This window comes from Otolemur garnettii, unplaced genomic scaffold, assembly GCF_000181295.1.
Source record: "Otolemur garnettii isolate 467f Iridium unplaced genomic scaffold, OtoGar3 scaffold00120, whole genome shotgun sequence".
In the NCBI taxonomy this organism is placed as follows: Eukaryota; Metazoa; Chordata; class Mammalia; order Primates; family Galagidae; genus Otolemur; species Otolemur garnettii.
In genome coordinates this window covers 2,083,148-2,090,827 of record NW_003852515.1, presented here as the reverse complement: position 1 = coordinate 2,090,827, position 7,680 = coordinate 2,083,148, and the positions used below count along the sequence as shown (strand labels likewise).

General features: G+C 41.8%; 1 pseudogene; it reads right to left on the bottom strand.

The window, feature by feature from the left end:
• Positions 1–3,190: 3,190 nt before the first annotated feature.
• Positions 3,191–5,335, bottom strand: LOC100944330 (annotated as a pseudogene).
• Positions 5,336–7,680: the final 2,345 nt, after the last annotated feature.

The window sequence follows — 7,680 nt, the reverse complement described above, 5'->3', positions numbered from 1 at the left end:
AAGAAGAAGAAAGTTTAATTTCCTTAACAAGGAAATGAGGTCCTTCAATCTATTCTCCCTCTTGCTTTTCTCTCTGCACCTAAAATCTTGCTAAACTTTTTATCGCTGCTAGAACAAGTTCCCTATATTCACGTCTCCCTGCCTTTGCATATACAGTTTCTTCGGCCAGGAATGCCATACTTTCTTACACCCAGGAAACTCTCATTCATTCTACTGTGACTTGTTCTCTGCATCACTCCTTTATCAAGTCTTTCTTGTCCTGGGCACCCATTGAGAGAACTAGTTGCTTATTCCTCCCTGCTCCTACAGCACATTGTTCATACTGATGTCACACAGTAGGAGGTACTTGACAAAAGTTATAATTTTATGTTTTAACCATTTGAGTTCAGGACAAGGAATGAATCAATACTCATCTTTGTACGTCCTGGGAACTATAACTACATCCCAGTTATAGATGCTTAAGTAAATTAATGACTAGAATGACTAGAAAAAAATGAGAACCTCTAGGTTACTGTGAGTCACATCACGCTAAGAATACATACTGAGAAGAATCACATTAAATTGCTACTTTTCAACTGTAGATCATGATCCACTAAAAAGAAAAATTAGAATAACAAAAAAAAATTAAAGGGCATAATTTTTATTTCAGTCACATGCATGTGTACGTGTGTATTAGCTTGAAATGTAAAATGTCTTTCCACTGTGAAGTATGGTTTTAAGAAGCTTGGAAAACACTGCATATGATCATTTCTTAGTTTAGTACAATATATTATTTTTTGTAATTACCTCAATGTTAATATAATGCCCCCTATGTAGAATTTTGAGAAGATTAAATGAAATGCGAAATGTATAAATTGAGTTGTATAGCTTGCTGCAAGACTTAAACATTTAACCTTACCCGCAAATTTTAGTCTCCCCACAGAAATCACCCTGAGGACAATTATAGGATTATCCTCATAGAAAGCTGTGAGGAATATGAAAGAACGTATGCAAAGCCTTTAGTGTAGAGCCTGGCACTCAGTATTTACTCAATACATCTTAGTGATGATGATGATAACACGGTGCCTGGTACATAAGAGAGTTAAAAACTGTTAGTTCCTTTGCTTGACTAACTGAAAAGAAGTTAGGGTAGAAGGTCACTGCTGACATCTTAGAAAGCTAGATTACAGTAAAATAAAAAATGACTAGTTTAAAAGGAATACTTATTTATTAAGCCATGTTCAACTGGTACAATAGTGGAATGCTCAATTGAAAGGAAAAGGAAAATAATACAAGTGGATATATAACCTTATTTATAACAAGAAAAATAAGACACCAGATTATCATTCTCCTAAACGAGGACATACACTTCTGATACAAAGAGACAGTGATAAAACAGGGCTTCCTTCAAATAAATTACTTCCTCTCTTTCAGATTCAGTTTTTCATCTGTTAAAATAACTACAATTTAACAGATTTTTTCCATTAAAAAAGTTAGGGAGGACAACTTCATAAACCAGAAACTTAGTAGCTGTTCAAAAAGATATATATGTTCTCTTTATCGGCCAGCAAATACCTATCTGATTCTAACCCCTAATTAGCCCTCCCTTCTATCTCCCTAAATGAGTCTATTGTTTTTATTTAATTTAAAGTGCTGGATGTGGCAGTATGAGAAAGGAGGAGATATTTTGGTAAACTTGTTAAAACTGTTAGATGTCACAGGATATTTGGGATCACCTTGGGTTCATGGCTGTATATGAGCTTTGGCTTGTTTTATTTATCAGTTTGTCCATTTATTCATGTTAATTGAATTCCCAACAGTTTAAAAACAATAATGTCAATCTATTATTTATAATGGAGGTCTGACAATTAAGTTTGTGAACTCCTCTTAGAAAAAGTGCTTTGAAGAGTACATTAGGCATTGCTATCAGTGAATAGCTTCTCAAGGGGAGTACTTTGAAGGTGATTGTAGTGATATTCAGCAATGAGGTTAAGTAGCATTTTTCTAGATTAGTTCGAGAACTTAATTGTCTCACCTCATAAATCAATCTCTTATATGCCAGGGAATAGGGCATATATAACAAAAATATTATTTTTTATTTATTTATATTAGGCACTTTTTTCAGACAGAAGGATACTCTCAGGAGACAATGCCTAGCACTATGCCTTGTACATAACAGACATTTACTATTAGTTGAGAAAAAACTAGGGACTAGGCTGGTACACAAAGTAGTATTAAGAAAGAGAGGAAAGTTGGATCTTTTTGAGAACTTGTTTTTTTTGAGTTTGAAAAGTGTATCAGATTTTTTTTATTTACAATCAAGTTCTGGTGGGCAATATAATCAAATAAATAAAAGCTGTGCCCTGTGAATTTCAGCTCTCCTCAGCACAGGTTCTCTGAAGGGCAAACTGAAGAGGCAGGGCAAAGGGGAGGAACAGAGCCCAGGCCTGCTTGCAGGAAGGCCAACTCATTCCTCTCACCAGCTCCAGAATTCACAGCCCCAAGTGCCCAGAGAACAAGTGTGAAGAAAAACAGTTCAAGTACAAATTAAAAAGTGATGGAAACACTGGTATTTCAGATACCCAAAAAACTAAAATTTTATACACAGGTAAAACGGTGAAGATGATTTGTTTTCCCCCCAGTTTTCCATTGCAGCCCCAGAAATGGGAAAACGACACTGCTATGGCTCCCAGGATGGGCTTCTGCACTGAGGCCCTGCACACAGGCCTGGCAGAGGGGCAGTGGCGGGACTCACTAGGTCCAAAGGAACACGTTTGTAGACCTAGAACCCCATCACTAACAAGAACTTTCTAGGTGTTTGGAGCAAACCCACTTCTCTGGCAAATGTTGTCATACTTCTTTTCCTCTCAAAAATTTTTTAAAAAAAACCAAACTGATTTATTTCTTGACTAAGAAATAAATATATAGAATGGGGGGCGGCAGAAGATCTGAAGAGTCGAACAGAGGGGAACCACAGCAGGAACAAGGTGCGTTCAGAACAAGAGCCCTATAATAACACTGCAGGCTAGCAGCAAGAGCCGCAGTCCTCCAGAGCCAGGATAGGCCCTGCATTGGAGTTTCCATTAATCTAATACTTAAAGCAAGTTCACTGGGAAAATGGCCCCAAGGTGACAAGACATGCACTAGGCCAGAACCAACTTTGGAAGGACAGGAGAGAACACAGGGAACCAACACTGGACATATGGGGTGTTTTTGGCACTGCTGTCCAGAGGAGACTCTGGGGGCTCTGTGCCCCGCTAGTGAGGTACAGAGGTCAGAGCTGGTAGTGTTTCCCATTTGAGCTAACAGCCCAAACCTCTGCTAAGGGACTCGGTGTCAGAGTTGTTCAGTGTTATTCTTCCAGGTCAGCAGAGACCTTAGTCAAATCCTCAGGAATTCCGTCCAAAGGAGGCCACTGAGCCGCATGGCTCAAGTTCTTCTCTGAGAAGTCAAAGCTAAGCCTGGCACACTGCCTGCCAGGACATAGCCGCAGAGTCCTCCAGCTTCTCTGGAGGAGGGTGCTGAGGTTCCCTGGACCCAAGAGCCCTGTCAATACTGTGCCCATAGCACAGCTTTGGATACTTTGTCTACTCTGATGACATGCAAGCCAGAGTGGGACCAGGTCACCACGTTGATGGAGGAGCTGTGCTGCTTTGAAAGAACCTTCTCCACTTTCCCTGTCAACACAGTCCAGATGTAGAGGGAGCCTTCAGCTGTGCCTGCTGCCACGTAACTGCCGTCAGGGCTGGAGAAGGCAGGAAGAGAAGGCTGTTAACTCCCCACGCCCAATTCAGCACCCTCATGGTACTCCTGAAGACAACCCTGGTCCACTCAAAGCCACACTTGAACCCAGGTGCACTGAAAGTCTGCTCGACAGTATTTGTTTGAAGATCAATAACTTTTAGCAGGTCATCCCAGGAGCAGCTCAGGAGCTCAGTCCTTTCTGGGTTCAAGTCTAGGGCAGTAATCTTTCCCCAAAGCTCCACGTCTTGGACTATACTCTCTGATCGAATGTCCTAAAAACAAATTTTCTTATTAAAGTGTCCACTCATTCATTACACACTGCTCTGTGCAGACAATATCATTGCAGCTGGATCCTGCGAACACTGTCTTTATGCAGACCTTGCCACGTAGATCCCCGAGTTTGAGAGTCTGGTCATTGACTTTCTGAGACAATCTGGGTGTTGTCTAGCAGGAACTTAGCAGAGAGCACTTTCCAGCTGTGTCCTGTGAACGTGTGCCGTAATCAATAATCATCCACAGTCCAGATTCAACTTTCAAAATCGTTTGAAGCTGTTGAGAGGTAAGACCCAGCACTTTCAAACTCAGTGCTTGTAATTCCTGTATTACTGCCATATAGGAAACCCTTAAACTCACACTTGTCTCTGGACACTTCCCAAAGCTTAACCCTCTGGTCCATGCCTCCTGTGACCAGTAGCCGGGACCCTGGACTGAACTGCACAGCACTGACTTCCCCATCATGTGCATCAAAGACACACAGTGCAGTAGTTGGCACCCTCACTTCTTTACCAGGACCTGGTGAATATCCACGTTTTCCTGGGGGACTGGAAAGGAGGAGACAGAGCGTCTCGTGGCTGCTCTGCTGATGGCTCGCATGGGAGAGGTCTCCTCAGCGTGATCAGAGGTTTCATCCACAATAACTTCGATGTCATTATCCTATTCAACTAGTAGAAGTTTCTTCGCTGCTTCTGTGAGGTCTTTCTGCAGCTGGGCTTGCCGCTGCTCTCTGCGTTTAGACAACTGGCTTCTGGGGCTTTCTCGGCCATCCACCTGGTGACCAGCTCCTGGTTCTGTTGAGTTGTTTTCCTTAGTTTCTCCTCCAAGGCAGTGAAAGTGATCTGCAGGGCATCATATTCATCCTTCAGGGTCTGGTTGGCTCTTTCAAGATCCTGAAGCATACTGCGCAGTTCCAGGCACTCTGTCTCCAGGTCAAAAATAGTCTGGAAACATTCTGCAATTTTTGCTTCATTCATCTGCATCTCCCTGTCTTTTTGCTGCATTTGGTTTTTCAGGTCCATCACCAACTTTCCACATTTCTTGTGTAATTCAGTCAGTTCTTCTTGGTGTTTAATCCTCAGCTGGGCCATTTCTTGTAGCTGACTATCATTCAATATGCCATTATGTCTGGGACTTATTGCATGCCTGTTTGGTATATCATGCTTTTCAGTTTGTAGTTTCTGGGCCAACACTGAAGATCTGCCTTTTCCAGTAACTTGTTATACTGCAGGATGATTTCCTTGAACACCTGCCTCTGCAGCTGGTCCTGGTGCCTCAGCTCCTCTGAGATGTGGAGTTTCTAGCAGGGAAAGTCGGCAGTGCAGAGGCCCAATGACATGTCGCTTGTTCCCTTGGTGCTTTAGCATTGCCAATCTGAGCGTAGGCTGCTTGCCGTGGCCCACAGCATGAGGCAACGGGGGGTAGGGGACGAGGGGGTTGGGTGGGGGTTAAAGCCAGCAACCCCAAAGCTCACTACACACAACAGTTATCCCCTGGCCATCTGGGACTGTCTTCCAGCTCCTGCCGTAAATAGTTTTGGCAAGAACCGCCTTTTTGAGAACTTCTATCCCAGTCAGCTGTATGTATCTACTACCCATATTTTTCCATGAAGCTAATCCCCACTGGTCATCAGAATTGAGACACCCTTTCCTTAGAAATCAGCAGCTACAGGAGGACATTCTTCCTGTCCAGCATTTCTGGACAATGCAGAGGGAGCCTGGACAAAGTAGACAATGCAGACTTACAGCAGTATGTCTATCTCTGCCTAATAACAAATAAAAATATATACATTTTTAACAAACAAAGGAGGGAATCAGATTCAGAAATTGAATCCTTTTTTTTTTTCTTAGAGACAGGGTCTCATTTTGTTGCATGGACAACAAAAACTCAAACTGCAACCTCAAAACTCCTAGGCTCAAGTGATCCTCCCACCTCAGCCTCTAAAGTACTAGTAACCAGCACCACACCCAGCTACTTTTCTACTCATAGAGATGGGATTTCACTATGTTGCTCAGGATGGTCTTGGATTCCTGACTTCAAGCAATCCTAGTGCCTCAGCCTTCCAAAGTATTAGAATTACAGTCATGAGCCACCATGTCCAGCCTGGAACTGAATATAATTTACATTACTCAGAGGAGTGGATATATGATCTACTATCTATCTATTATATGGTACCTTTCTCAGCCTAACTTTTGATAATAGTTGAACACATGCCTGACAAAACCTGAGGGGAGGTTATAACAAACCAATGGCCCATGGGCTAAATCCTGCCTGCTGCTACTTCTTCAAATAAAGTTTTATTAGAACACAGCCATTCCTGCTCACTTTCATATTGTTAATGGCTGCTTTTGTGCTCTAACAGCAGGGGTGAATAATTATGGCACAGGTATATGGTTCACAAAGACCAAAATATTCACCATCTGACCCTTTATAGAAAGTCTGCTGATCTTTGGAGACTGCAAGTATTCTATAGTGCTAATTAAGAGCAGAACCACACTAACTGGAAGTTAGACTAGCAGGTGATAGGGCTGATAACTATAATGGAAATTGACGTTACCAATCAGGACCCCTGCTTTGAAAGGTCATCTTAATGAGGAGGGAGACACCTGCAGGCAAAGTCAGAACTTTCTGTAGAAAGAAGTTTTGAGTCCATTTTCACACGTGAATTAAGTGTTCAGTTATGTATTTAATCTCTGTTAACTATGCTTCCATAGATGCTTCTTCTCTTCTTCAATAAGTCCCAAGACGTTCTAGGAAGGTAAGGGAGAAGGGAGTAAAAGTGTCCAAGGCTTGCTGAAGGGAGTGTTTTGTTAATTTTCAACAGAAATACCATATTATGCTAAGAGAAGGCAAAATTTAATCTGAAAACAGAGGTGAGTGAGAATACATGGTCATTAAAACTGAATCCAACATCACGAAGGAGCAAAACAAGGCATTTCTACGGAGGGTTCATGTGGTATGTTTCACTGTGCTAGGAGCTGGACCCTTGAATAAGATAAACACAAATGTGGACAAAACAATGGCCTTCAAGGTTGATTGAAATCAGTACAACTTATCCTTGTTTCATTTTGCAATCCAAATCTTTAAAAATTGTTAAAAATGTTTTCTAAAAACTAGAGTGAAAATTATTTTTATGATCATTTAGGCTGTTTTTAAAAAAAACCCGCCAAAATGGGAAGAAGTGACAAAGAATTACTGTCCCAAGAGAAAAGGACAGATCTACTTTATCAATTTACTTTTTTTTGAGACAGAGCCTCAAGCTGTTGCCCTGGGTAGAGTGCTGCGGCATCACAGCTCATAGTAACCTCCAACTCCTGGGTTTAAGCAATTCTCTTGCCTCAGCCTCTCAAGTAGCTGAGACTACAGGCGCCCGCCACAATGCTCGGCTATTTTTTTTGGTTAGAGTTGTCATTGTTGTTTGGCAGGCCCAGGCTGGATTCAAACCCACCAGTTCAGGTGTATGTGGCTGGCGCCTTAGATGCTTGAGCTACAGGTACAGAGCCTCAATTTGCATATTTTTAATCTAACATGGCACCACATACAGACAAGTAATATAACTTTTCTGTCTAGTTTGATAATTCTTTTTCCCTTACATGCCATATGCACTCCAACAGTGCCCCACATCCAGTCCATCAGTAAATCCTGTCACTATTACCTCCCAAATGCATCCTGAAACTAACCATT